The sequence below is a fragment of the Herpailurus yagouaroundi genome, unplaced genomic scaffold, assembly GCF_014898765.1.
Source record: "Herpailurus yagouaroundi ecotype Mexico unplaced genomic scaffold, PumYag 186, whole genome shotgun sequence".
Lineage (NCBI taxonomy): Eukaryota > Metazoa > Chordata > Mammalia > Carnivora > Felidae > Herpailurus > Herpailurus yagouaroundi.
Genome location: NW_024412417.1, coordinates 5,657,362 through 5,671,097, shown reverse-complemented (window position 1 = coordinate 5,671,097; position 13,736 = coordinate 5,657,362). Strand labels below are relative to the sequence as shown.

General features: G+C 40.5%; 1 long non-coding RNA gene across 2 annotated transcripts in view; it reads left to right on the top strand.

Moving 5' to 3' along the window:
• The window catches only part of LOC121042699 (uncharacterized), a 406,759-nt gene that overhangs the window by 344,425 nt on the left and 48,598 nt on the right, over nucleotides 1-13,736 (top strand). For both annotated transcript variants that reach the window (XR_005796392.1, XR_005796391.1), the window contains one exon: nucleotides 11,077-11,147. This is a non-coding gene — a long non-coding RNA (uncharacterized LOC121042699). The remainder of the gene's footprint in view (nucleotides 1-11,076; nucleotides 11,148-13,736) is intronic.

The following is a 13,736-nucleotide window of genomic DNA, read 5'->3' as shown; positions in this document are numbered from 1 at the left end:
AAGGAAGGAAGGAAAAGAAGGAGGGAAGGAAGGAAGGAAGGAAGGAAGGAAGGAAGGAAGGTCAGCATATTCCAGGGTTTTGTAGATGGTTGGGTTCCCCAGCAGTAGACCCTGTGCCAGAAACTTAAGAATGTGTTCCCAGGAGACCCTGGAAAGAAGAGGGAGGACGTAGGACCAGGAAGGACAGGAAGCTGAGGGAAGGTATAAGTCCAGCAAAAGTCCAGTCTTGGCCTGACCCTGCAGGGGAGCTGTGGAGTATAAATGCCACTTTGGGGCTTGTCCCAGCTCGGGCAAGAGCTTTCATACTCCTCTACCTGTCACTCATTGACTGGCATGCTTCTGGGGCATGGAACCTCAGGCACTATTTAAAGCCCTCCATGCAATTAGGACATTCCAGCAGCCCAGGATAATTCTCCAAACTCTCCAGTCACAGGTGGGACATTTAGAAGGAATACACAAAGATAAAGCACAGAAAAGTTGGACTGGCTCTGAGACACCCAGTGGAACACGTTTAGGGCTGCTCTGCAGGGTTTGCCCCAGTCATTCTCCCGGCAAGAGGCTACTGATGAGCTTGCAACTTGAGAGCAAGTGAAGGTCAAAGCTAAAGAGAGGGAAGGCCCAGCTGAGAAAGTGAGTACTGGGCACTTGTGTTTCATAAGCAGAGACACCTAAACCCAAGCCCAATGTCTTTGAAGTCCACAAATAGCGATTGAAGTGATTTAAATGGTTTTCACAATCTGTCAGAACAATGAAAACTTTCAGAAAAAAAGCAAACCAATGTGATGTTTGATTTGCAGTGGGTAGTTTTAGTTCATTTCATTCTCCCACCTTTTAATAAGCCCAGGGAGGGGGTGATGTTGATTTTGCCTTACATATGACATGTATAACATTTCGTTGGTCACACTTCTCAGGGTCTACATAGTAATAGAACTCATGCAGACTGCATGTTTTGGTATTTAGGAAGTGGCCTCTACATTTACAAATTACTATGTGTATATAAATAACTATGTATATAGATGCAAATGTATGTGCATTTACATACTTATTTGAGCACACACACACAGTTGTGTGGAGAGACACATCACAGGCCAGAGTGCAATTCAAGATGAACTTTTTGGATTTGGCTTCCAGTTATCAAGCCGCGCATCAGATATCTAGATACATAAAGACACATAATGAAAAGATTGCAGACACTTTGCCCTCTGACCTCCCTTACCCAACCTAGACATTAATCAGGCAAATTAGAAGAGCAATCCAGATTTTCTTTCCTTTGTGGCCAGGAGTTTCTGGCAAACTCTAAAATGAGATGAAGTATCACTTCACGGACATCCAGAGAAGATACTTACATGAACAGTTTCATCATCAGGGAGTAAATATTTTATGAACTGTCACAAATGTGGTTACAAATATAATATTAGAGCAGAAGCAGAAGACCTAGGTTGGAATCCCAGCTCTGATACCGATCACAGACGTGACTTGGGTCACATCCATTTCCAGAGCTTCCTCTGTGAAGGGACAATAACAATATAGGATAATTATTAGAATTAAATGAGATGGTATATGACAAGGCACTTTGTGAACCATCAAGTGTGACCTGGTTGTAGGGTTTTAGGGTTGTAGTAGCCAGTCATAATTGAGGTCACAGTGATAATGAGGACAGAAGATACTCGCTCCTGATTTTAACTTATATTCTTCAGGTGGCAGCTCCAATATCGTCAGATCCATTCATTCTATCTGAACAGAGACAGCGCTGCAGATCTACAAAATCACAATGAAAAGTATATTTACAATTTTGTGTTATCGGTAGCCTTTTCTAGCATTTTATATCTGTTATTTCCAAAGTGCTGTAATATATAACTTGGTTGAGGTGCTTGGGTGGCTTAGTGAGTTCAGAGTTAAGCGTCTGACTCTTAATTTGGGCTCAGGACATGATCTCAAGGGTTCATGAGATCAAGCCCCCAAGTTGGGCTCCAGGCTGACATTGTGAAGCTGCTTAGAATTCTATCTCTGCCCCTCCCCTGCTTGCACCTGTACAAGTGCTCAAGCATGGGCTCTCTCTCTCTCTCTCTCTCTCTTTCTCTCTCTCTCAAAAAAAAAAAAAAAAAAAAAAAAAGACAGTGCCTGCGTCTATTTTTTTTCCCCATGAAGAACTTTCCAGAGGAGTCGGTATATGCATAACTAATTTATCTTTATGTATGCAAATACTCTTCTACTTGCTATAATCTGACTCACCAGGAAATTTGCGCGATATTTTCCCAATATTTTGGTGCTGTGGGGGTTTTAGAAATGGACTTGAATGGTTGCACAAGGTTCAAACACCCGGGATGCAAGGCCCTTCAGTATTTTTCTCAACTTTGGTAAACGTGTCAGCCACAACCATCTTGCCCTGCTGATTTTCTCAGCCTGAGTGCAACGTGGTATCCGACACAGTATCTGTGTGCACCTGGGCAGACTAGTAGGCTCTTTAAATCTCTGTTTCCTCACCTGTGACTGTGAGACAATGAATATGTACCTCATGGTGTTATAGACTGTAAATGAAAGGGTTGTCCTGGTCTTGGGCATTTAATTAATGCTTCTTTTATTTCTTCTTCTCCTACTTCGTGTCCTCCTCCTTCTCATTCTTTCTTTCTTCTTCATCATGATTGGTCTTCAGCAATACTCGCTCTTCACCCTGTGTTTGCTCATTTATTTTACACTTGATATTAAAATCTGTCATATCCAAAAATCAGCAATACTCTAGGATACTCTGGCTTATCACCTAGGTATCCTCTAGCTGAAGGGTCAAGGAGCGTCTGCACTTGTTCTGAGAAGAAAGCAACAATGAATGTTGCCCTCAAAGGTCAAGAACCCTACTTCAGAGGGCAGGTAGAGTGATGTGTCAGAGAATACTTCTTTTTCTATGCCCAAGGTTCTGGAGAAGGGTGGCTGTGTTAATAACAGATTATGAGAAAGCTGCTCAAGCACACCAGGGATCATTCCATCCACTTATCTCGTGTCAGCTGTCACCTGTCACTGGTCAACTGTTGGTGTCAAGTTTAACCTTGAAGCATATCCTACTCAGGAGGAAATAATGGAAGGCATTAAGATGAATAAATGAAGATGCTTATCTTAAGGTGGGAAGGAAAAAATTTAGAAGACTGTTCTCTGCTTCCTAATTGTCAGTCAAGAAGAAATTCTTTGGGCTGTGGATGGGATGCCCTTCCAAAGTGTTTTACATGATTTGGACAACTAGTTCTTAGTCCCTCAGAACAAAGAGGAAATGCGTTATTTTTGTGACTCCTCCCTGATTTTCAGTAGTTCTGCCTTAGTTTCTTTGGCTTCGGTTCTGAGATTAATGCTTGAATAATCAGAGAACCATAAAATCTAAATATTGAAGGGACTTTGAGGTCACTTCGTCCACTTAGTTTAATAAGTTTTTTTCTAAAGCATTTCTGGAAAATGGCCATGCAGCTTACCTCATACGCTCCCATCATTATATCCTCCCCTATATTGGTCCATGATCTGCATTGCATTCAAAAATGGTCCCAAGCACTTGAGTTTTAAAAGAGAAAGAGACCTTAGAGATGGTGTGTGACTGGACATTTCAATCTTTTTACTACTACAACCATCTGCTTCTTTCATCCTCTTATTGGTATGAAAAGGTATTTCCCCTCCCGAACATACTTTTCTTGAGCCATGTTCTCTGGTTCAGGTGGTGGTACTAGTCATTGACCAAGTCAGAAATTTGACAGGCTCTTTCAAGTCTTCTTGTTTGGTTTTCACGTCCAACCAGCGTATGAACAGAACTCTGGAAAATCTTGACACAAATCTGGCAAATAAGATTTCAGGAGTGTAGGCACAAAGAGGAGCCCAAATCAGAGAGTGGGAAAGAGGGGTCGGAGAGGAAGTGAGTCCGCGAAGAACAGGCCATAGAAGGTGAAGGTAGAAAGAGTAGTTAGCAGTACAAAGTACCGCAGGAAATTCATTTTTGATAAAAGCTACATGGTGTCCATTGGATTTTGCATTTTGGAAGTCATCAGTGACCATTACCAAAATAGTTGCTATGGAGGAATCCAGTCAGATGTGAGTTCAAAGGAGCTGAAGGGTGAAGAAATAAAGAGACACAGAAAAAGTTTTGATTCTTTTCACAAAAGCTTGGCTAAAATCAAGATATGTAGAGATGTCTGATTGATACTTACATTTGTAATTAAGTAAAGTGTGTTACATGGATATTAAATTATATATGTGTAAATGAAATATAAATATGGAAATATGCACGTATGTTTTTAAATTAGATGAACTCGTGCCTATTTATAGGCTGAAGGGAATGGGCTCAAATAAGGAACTGTTTAAGAAATAGAAAATAAAGTATTTGAGGATAATCATGAAAGTAAATAGTAGCTCCAAGAGTTGACAGGAGCGAGGATCCCTACTTGTGTGAGCCTAGAGGGAAGGAATAAAAGATAAGCAGAGATATAGATTATTTGGCCCTCAGCAGTGAAAGAAAGAAACAAACAAAAAAAGAAAGAAAGAAGAAAGAAAGAAAGAAAGAGAGAAAGAAAGAAAGAAAGAAAGAAAGGAAAATTTGCTATTAATCCTAAAAAAGTGTCATAATTCGTATCAGAAGAATTAAATCCTCAAAGGAAAAATGCCTTGATGGCTTCCTGGTATGAAAAAGATAGAAGCCTACCACAGCATGGCCTGGGTGGTTCTCAAACTTTGTGGTCCTAGGATCTCTTTACATACATTAACCAGAGTTTCTGTTTAAGTAGGTTGTAAGTCTATGTGTTTAACATATTAGAAATTGAAACAAAAATTTAAGAAATATATATATTTTTAAAATTTTATTTAAAAATAACAATAAACCAGGGTGCCTGGGTTGCTCAGTGGGTTAAGTGTTGGACTCTTAGCTTCGGTTCAAGTCATGATCTCATGGTTTGTGAGTTCGAGCCCTGTGTATGGCTCTGTGCTGCCAACATGGAACCTGCTTGGGATTCTCTCCCTGTCCCTCTCTCTGCCTTTCCTCTTCTCTCTCTCTCTCTCTCTCTCTCTCTCTCTGTCTGTCTCTCTCTCAAAAATAAGTAAAAATAAAAGCTTTAAAAATAACAATAAACCAATCAAGTACTAACCAAATAACATATTTTATGAAAAATCATTATATTTTTAAAAAATTAGTGAGAAGTGTGCTATTGTTTTACATTTTTGCAAATCTCTCTAGAGTCTTACCTAAGGAAGATAGCTGGATTCCTATACCTAACTCTGTATTAGTCTGTTGCAATATCTCATGTCATGCGGCTTCTAGAAAACTCACTATACACTGTTGAGAAGATGTCAATGAGAAAGGCAAATAATTTCTTAATTACGTTATGAAAATAGTGTTTTCCTTACAGATGCTTTAAAAAGGTTTTGGTGACCCCACATGTCCCCAGACCACACTTGGGGAACCGTGCTGTGGTTAAATCTATATTCCTCTACATTATATAGACAGAAGGATGAATTTAGAGTTTCTGGAAGAGTCATTTCTGGAGAGAGGAGAGGAGAGTTAGAAAAATATTTCAAGGAGGGCTGATGCTCACAATCTGAGAAAATAGTTGGGAGAAGGCCCTGAGAAAATGGCATCAAGCTAGGTCTTTAAGGGGCTTATGGCCAGTATAAAATTACAGGTCATTAAGGAATGGCTAGTGAATGGTTAAGTTAATAATGTCTAATATTCAATTTTAAGAATAACTCCTTTTGTTCTGGTCCTAAATCCATGAGTATGTGTTTGTTTTACAACAAAGAATAGCAACCTCAGGACTGAGAATAAGGTTTTTGTTGTTTTTTTTTTTTTGCGGTAGAAATAAAGTTTCAGTGTGGACAGTTTCAAGGGACACATAAGCCATCACCACCTTGGTAAATCACTTCGGTATTCATCACAGATATATAATTACCATTAAAATGTTTTTCTTTAAATGTCAAAGAAATATGTCACCCGGGCAGTAGACACCTCGTGTAAGATCATCAGAAATAGGATGTTGGATAGTTGAGTCAGGTTAGGCTGGATTTTACCTAAACTTTCTGGGTGTACCAAACAAGGTATCCTGAAAGTGAGGGATGGGGACCGAGAAAGTAGCAGGTATTTTTATTAGTTGTTGAGAGATATATTAGTGTGCTCCAGAGGAACCGAACCAATAGGATATATGTAGAGAGAGAGCTTTGCTTTGAGAGATTGGCTCAGGCTCCTGTGGGGAATGACATGACCGAAATCTCCAGGATAGACCGGCAGGCTGTGGATGGGTGTGAGAGTTGATGTTGCAGTCTTAAGACTGAAAGTAGTCTGCAGGCAGTATTCCTTCTTCCTTGGGAGACCTCAGTCTTAAGATTTTTCAACTGATTAGCCCCACCACATTGTGGAGGATAATCTGCTTAACCCAAAGCCTACTGATGACAGGTTAATTACGTCTAAAAATAACCTTTGCAACAACACCTAAACTGGTGCTTGACCATTGACTAGCTAAACTGATGGATAATATCAACATTAAAAGGGGTATGGATAGCTTGAACCAAAGACCAAGAACAAATAAAAAAATGTCAGGTACCAACAAGGGCCCGGATAAGGCTGGAGGCCAGTTTTGTTGTCACTACACCACATGATTGCTGGGATTTTCTCAAGCAGTGCTTAGGAGTCTGGATATAGGAGTAGAAAAGGTGAATTATGGACATGTCCCAGGGATGGAGGAGATGGGCGGTTAGGATCTGACTGTATAAGGAAGATGAATGTGAGGAAGATGAGCGATGGCTGATTAGATATTTATGTAATTGAATAGGTCAAGGCTAGTCAGGAAAAGAAGGGGTGCCGGAAGGGTCTGTATGACTGAGACAGTAAAGTGGTCTGGAGATCAGAGGGCCCTATGGCATCAAATGCAGGGGTGGTGGGAGTGACTACTTGAGAGCGTTGACCAGCTGGAAATAAAGGAAACTGTCATCAAAGAATTAAGTGTTAAAGTTTGATATGATGTGTGAGAAGGATGTCATCATTGACAAATCCAAGCAGAGGAATGGTTCTGATGTTGGATAGGTCTTCCACATGTTCATTGGAATCACCCAGGATGGTGGCCATGCTTGGACTAACGAGGAAGGTTGTAATTCATATGCCAATATTTATCATTAATTGGGGCGGTATAACAAGACAGTTGTTAGAGACAGTGATGAGAGGTAGTGGTATGTGACCAGGTGCCATGTGCCTCAGAGATGGAGTGTGGGAAGCAGTAAGATTTTGAAACAGCCTTGTAAAGCAAAAATAATGCCAAAATTTTCTCAGGAGGCTTGTGGGGTTATGAGTTTCAGGAGAATAAAATGCTTCCATCAGGGAGGGTGTAGGGAAACAGCATAATGGTTTTGGTAAATGTCAAGATGGGGAAAAAATATCTTCTGATGACTTCGAGGATGTAGTTTGTTTTCCATGAAATAGGAGTTTGAGAAGTTGCTGTTAAAATTTGTTGGAGCAGTGGAGGTTAGAATTCCTATATAAGAGTTTTAGAATAGAAAATTGAGTGGGGGCTTAGAGACTTGTCTGGAAGCTGTATTTGCAGGACAAGTACCTTGTTTCCTTTGATTGCTGGATGCAAAAACCTCTGTCATCCGTCCCTTGGCTTCTCACTCATTTGGGTGGAGGTGGGTATGTTGAGGCTGGAAGAGTTTGAGATGAGAGAATGGAAAATCTCCAGGGACAATATTTTAGCTAACAGTGATAAGAGGTCCACTGAAATGAGCTGGTATCCAGGTAATGACAGTGTTCTAACAGAATCACAGCAGACCAGCTCATGTGGAGGGGGTGCCGCGATGGCCGTGAGAAGCCGGAGCCAGATTCAGGGCTGGCAAGTCAAGGGCTTGGACACTCGGTTCATCCTACTCATCTAGAACTAAACTTGGTTCAAAAGTCACTCTCTAGAAAATTCTTTTCCTGACCCGCCCTCTCATAGAGAAGTGATTATTTCTTCCTTTACCCTGAACATGTTTGTTTTTTAAAATTTTTTTTTAAAGCTTTTACTTAGTTTTGAAACAGAGAGAGACAGAGCATGAGCAGGGGAGGGGCAGAGAGAGAGGGAGACACAGAATGTGAAGCAGGCTCCAGGCTCTGAGCTGTCAGCACAGAGCCCGATGTGGGGCTCGAACTCACAGACCGTGAGATCATGACCTGAGCTGAAGTCGGACGCTTAACCGACTGAGCCACCCAGGTGCCCCTCCCTGAACATGTTTTATCAGAGCGCATACAACACTTTTTGGTTTATATACCTCATCACCTCTCCTCAAGCCTAGGCTTCCTGAAAGCAGAGGCTCTATGTTATATGATGTTTTGCCCATGGTTCTGAGTGCCGGGTACCTGCTGTCAGCACGAAAATTGTCACCATCACACAGTAAGTGGCAAAGCTGAGTTAAACTCTGTAATTCACTAGTTCATTAGATCAAAACGTTTGAATATTCATTACGTGCTAGGAAAATGCTGACTTGGATCCACAGGGATGATCATGACAGACATTGTGCCCTCATGGCGCTTAGAACTTAGGGACATTCTTAATTTCTTGATCTCAGTCAAGTTCAGTATACACTAAGGAGAAGCCTGAAAACCTTGAAAAGGTATCAGTGACAACACCATGTGAATTCAGACCTCTTTCCAGGCACCGAAGGACGCTGTGGGCAAGGGATTTTCTGATTTCACAGCTCCGTTAGCCTCTTTCAAGCAACACTATTGCCTCACCTCTCAACCTCAGATTGTGTGTCTGCCCTGATATGCCCTGGCCAAAAGCATGACCCTTGGCACATGGCTTCTCTGCATTCAGGGCAAGGCTCATTGTCAGGAGAGCAGGTTTCACTGGGCTGGAATCATGGTTCTAGAATCAGAGCGAGCTCTTCAGAGAACGGAGTGGGCCCAGATTGTGTTGGCCAACATGCTCGGAGGTGCATTGGTGAAAGAGAAAGCAACTGTCAGCGCTCAGAAGGAATATGAGACAAAACAACATGGTGCGTGTTGGACAATTCAATAAATAAACAGAAGTATTTAAACAGCATCCCTCAGGCAGTTCATTTGGTGAAAGAAAATGAGCCTCAAGTCTCAGGAGAACTGAAACAGCAATTATCAGCATTGCTTCATTGATTCTTCCCCCTCTCTACTTCTCTTTCCCTTCTCTCCTTCCACTCAACATTTGAAGATCTTACCTGTGTCTTCTTTGTCCCACAGCAAGAAAAACTGCTAAGTTTGACAAACTCTTTGGTCTAACAGAGTCAGACCAGCGTGGCCTGTCCGGTCTCCTTCACCCGGCCCCAAAGGGATGCTAGGCCCAGAGCAATGACTCCTTCTCAGTCCCTTCAGGAAGCAATTCATTCCACGAGCGTCTTAAGGGATAATCTTTACACGCCTTTCTGTGTGCCCTTCATCACAATTCCATTGTCAGCCATGTGAGTTCAGCTGTTAACTGCTCACTTAAAAAAAAATGATCTCTCCCCACCCTCATTTTTCCCAGTAACAGCCTGACAAACAGATAGCACCTGCCATTGCTCACAGAGGAAAATACAAGAAAATGGAAAACTAAAGGCGCGAAGCATGAGAATCCCACTAATGCTCGATGACTGATCTTGTTAGCACGCATAGTGCGTCCTCGGATTTTTCCAGAACTTTAGATCTCTCTACTGAACAACCACAAACACACACAAAAGCACTTTGGAGCAGGCTGCATAGCACACCCCTCCCACCCTCTGCCTGGAGCGTGATTGTCAGTCTCATACACAAACCCAGACAATGCTCTCAATAGGCATCTTTTGGGGAGACAATTGCGGAAAGCATGATAACGGGATTTGTCACCCTGATGTGGCTGCTGTTTCAGCAAGCATTTCAATAATGAAAGAAAGTTTTACTAATTGTAAATGTGAATGAATTTCAGCTGTCTCTTAAAAAAATTCTTTTGGAAGAAAGCCAATTAAGATCATCTGTCTAATGCATCTATTCACCCCCACTGCAACAATATGTCAGTTATAATAGATGTCTAATAAACTCAGACTTCTCAGGACAGGGTGCTGAGCGTGCTGAAACAAGGGAGGGATGAGAGGTTCTACCTGAAAAATGTTTGGAGGTGACTGATGAAATTTTCCTCTGTGAAATTTTAGTCCACAGTGGGGTAGAACTAGGGGGCATTTACAACACACGAAGATGGAGTAGGTTTCAAAACAATGATGTGTAGTATCCAGAGCCGGTCTCTTTCCTACTGGCAGCCTGGTGCCCTGTCATCTTTCCAGGGAACTGTGAGAGCCAATTGTCAAATCTGTGGCCTGGCTGCTGGATGCCTGCTGTCTTCCAGGCAGAGGGGAAGCATTTACCTTAAACAGAATGCCCAAGTACCACGGAAACTGAAGCATAGGCAATTGTGCTGACAAATTCTCTTCCGTGAAACATCTTCACCTACGTGGATGGGACTTTCTCTGTCACCGTCTCAGCCGTTTCTCAGAGTTGCTCAACTAGCTGACATTACTTGTTGAAGGCCCCACTGTAGTTAGTCCAGTTAGGGTACTCTGGTCTGCTCTTTGGGGTCATAGGGTGCTTTCTGCATTGTGATGTGTGTGTGAGTGGTGACCCACACCTACTTCACTAACATCCAGAGTCCTGTCACTCCACTTATGAAACATTACTAGTGCCTTTGCCAATATCAACATCACCTCCACCATCACAATTAGTACTAATGCCATGAAGCTGGCCAACACTCTTGCTACCCCCCCCCTACAACAACATGGCCATGTTCATCACCCATACCACCAGAACCCTTAACATTAGTGTGGTAAACTGCATGATGACTCCCAACAGTATCCAGGTTTTGATACCCAGAAACTGTAAATGTCACTTTATATAGCCAAAGGCACTTTGAAGATGTGATTAACAATCTTGAGATTTGTCGGGATATCTCAGATTATCTGGGGCTTCCAATCTAATCACAAGGGATACAGAGTTTCTAGTTCCCAAATGACACTTTGACATTGTTCTCTATCAGGGAAGGGGGAAGTTAAGATTAGCGGCCTAGATATTTGTGCAGAAGTCCTAGATAGTAAGTCCCCTTCTCTTTTCAATTCCAGATTGTTCTATGAGGACGGTACAGTATTGATTTCCAGTTTACATAAGACACTTGCTTGGAAACAAATTACAGGTAGGTACTGGCCTATACATTTTCTTACCTTAACAGTTCAAACCTCAAACAGGAGGTAAAGTATCCTCTTTTATCTACTTACCCTTGACCTATGGCCTTAGCCATGCGTGGCATATGCAGATGATTTTGAGAATATTCAGTTGTGGGTAGGCTACATGTATAAAAGTCTAGAGACACGGGAATGCTTTTTCTAAGTCTGTTTTTCTTGAAAAAAAAATCCCATTGAGGAAATTATCTGATGCTTCATACTCCCACACATAAAAAGAAAGCAGCTAGAATAAGAAGAAAATCATCAATTTTATTACCATTGGCAGGATTTACTAACCATCTATTTGCACATGGCTGGGTCCTGGGCAGGGTGGCCCTGCTCTTTTAGAGCTACAATGAGCCTGAATAATTTAGATTAGGTGACTACACTAATTGAATTTACCACGTAATTAGCTCACGGTTTTCACTTCACTTTGCCATGCAAATCCTTTCTAAAAAGTAAAACCCATTCTAATTTAACTGTTTTATAAATACTTCAGATCAAAGCTTGGCCAACCTACTTATATATTTATAGAAAGAATATACCTCTTTTGAGATATATTTTTGAAGATTAAATGTAGCATTGATATGATAATTTATTTTTTCTTTCATACAAGTAATATGACTGTATTATAAACAACTTGGAGAATTGACAAATACATAATCTTATCTCTTGGACATAATCACTTGTAGCAATTTGACATTTTTCCATTCACTTTTTCCTATACTAATAGTTGTCATATAATTAAAATTAGAGTATATTACAGATAGAATTTAAAATACTTTAAGTAAAATATTTTTAAATGTTCACATTAATTTTCAGTGAAAATTATGGGTAACCGTCATAGTGTATGCACATATTTACCTAATATGTAACAAATATAAAAAAATTGGGGCGCCTGGGTGGCTCAGTCGGTTGAGCGGCCGACTTCGGCGCAGGTCTTGATCTCGCGGTCCATGAGTTCCAGCCCTGCGTTGGGCTCTGTGCTGACAGCTCAGAGCCTGGAGCCTGTTTCGGATTCTGTGTCTCCCTTTCTCTCTGACCCTCCCCCGTTCATGCTCTGTCTCTCTCTGTCTCAAAAATAAATAAACATTAAACAACAGAAATTTGTTTAAAAATATATATATATAAAATTAAAAATGTAACAAAATGTTTTTGATGATAATATGCTGAAAAGCAATTTTAGAAAATTGAAGTTATGCCAAATGTGACTTAATTTATTTCTATTTGGCATACTAAATTAATTTATTACCTGTAAGACATATATAACCATCATCATTGGTTAGATGCAGGGGAGTCTTGTCTGGGTGTCAGTAAATCTGATAACCTGTCATTGGAAGCCATGCTTAGTGCACATCAATGCAATCTGAGAAACATAACTCTTACAGCTGAACCTATGAGCATTACCATTAGTTTTTACATGATATTTAAAGTACATACTACTAAACCATACTACAAGCTATACCTAGACCTCTGTAAAGTAGCTTTGATATTTTGTATGGGAATCAACAATGTTAAAAATTTGAAATACTATTTGTGTACATGTAAGTGAATACTTCCCTTTTTGCTTTAAAGATAACTGTTAATATAAATGCTAAAATTATTCCAACTTCTAGTCTTGCTCGTATAGCTTTAAAATGTGTTCAGTATAAAGCAGATACAGAATTCATGTTTCCTTTATGTTCCTTTATGTGTCAGTGCCTCCATCGATAAAATGGAAACATCTACTTAATATTTATGTAAAAAATACAGTTGAAAAGAATTATTTATAAAGCATTTGGAACGATAATATTTCCTTAGGAAGCAAAACAAATGCAACAAAATTCAAATTTATACAAATAGAAATAGCAAGTGTATTATCAAAATAAAAAACACAGAAATTATCATCAAATACTCATCTCTGTAGCATCTTGGGAGCAGAGTGGAACACTAGAAAAGACATGGAATTTGGAACTAGCTGTTTGGGTTTATTTGGGTTTAAATCCTGGCTCTGTTCTCACTTTATGTTATTTGGGACAAGTCTTAATGACCTTGAACCTGGTCTTCTTCATCTGCTGAAAACAACATGATTGTTACACAGGGGTTTACCAAAATGTATGATCTTTGCCGTAGACATTTTTCTAGAGCTGTGCTGTCCAATGTGGCAGTCACTAGCCACATATGACTATTTAAATTTAAATTTCAGAAAATTAAGTACAGTAAAAAATGGGTTTTCTCAGTTGCATTAGCCACATTCCAAGGGTTCACTACATGGTTAGTTGCTACTATATCGAACAGAAGAGATAGAGAAAGTATTTCCAGCATCATAAAAAGTTCTACTGGATAGGACTGGTACGAGCATAACTGTTACTTGGAAAAAGAAAGATGTGTGTTAAAAAATGTTGGAAGCAGTGAGTTAAACAAAGTGAAACATGTTACCGTACTGCAATACACATCTCGGAGCCTTGGCATAGAGCTTCTTGTGCTCATGCCTCTACTCTCACCCTTCAGTGGGACTCCAGTCCTGGATTCTGGCTCTCCCTTTCTGCACCACGGTTCAGAAAGTGCCTCCACACAGAGCG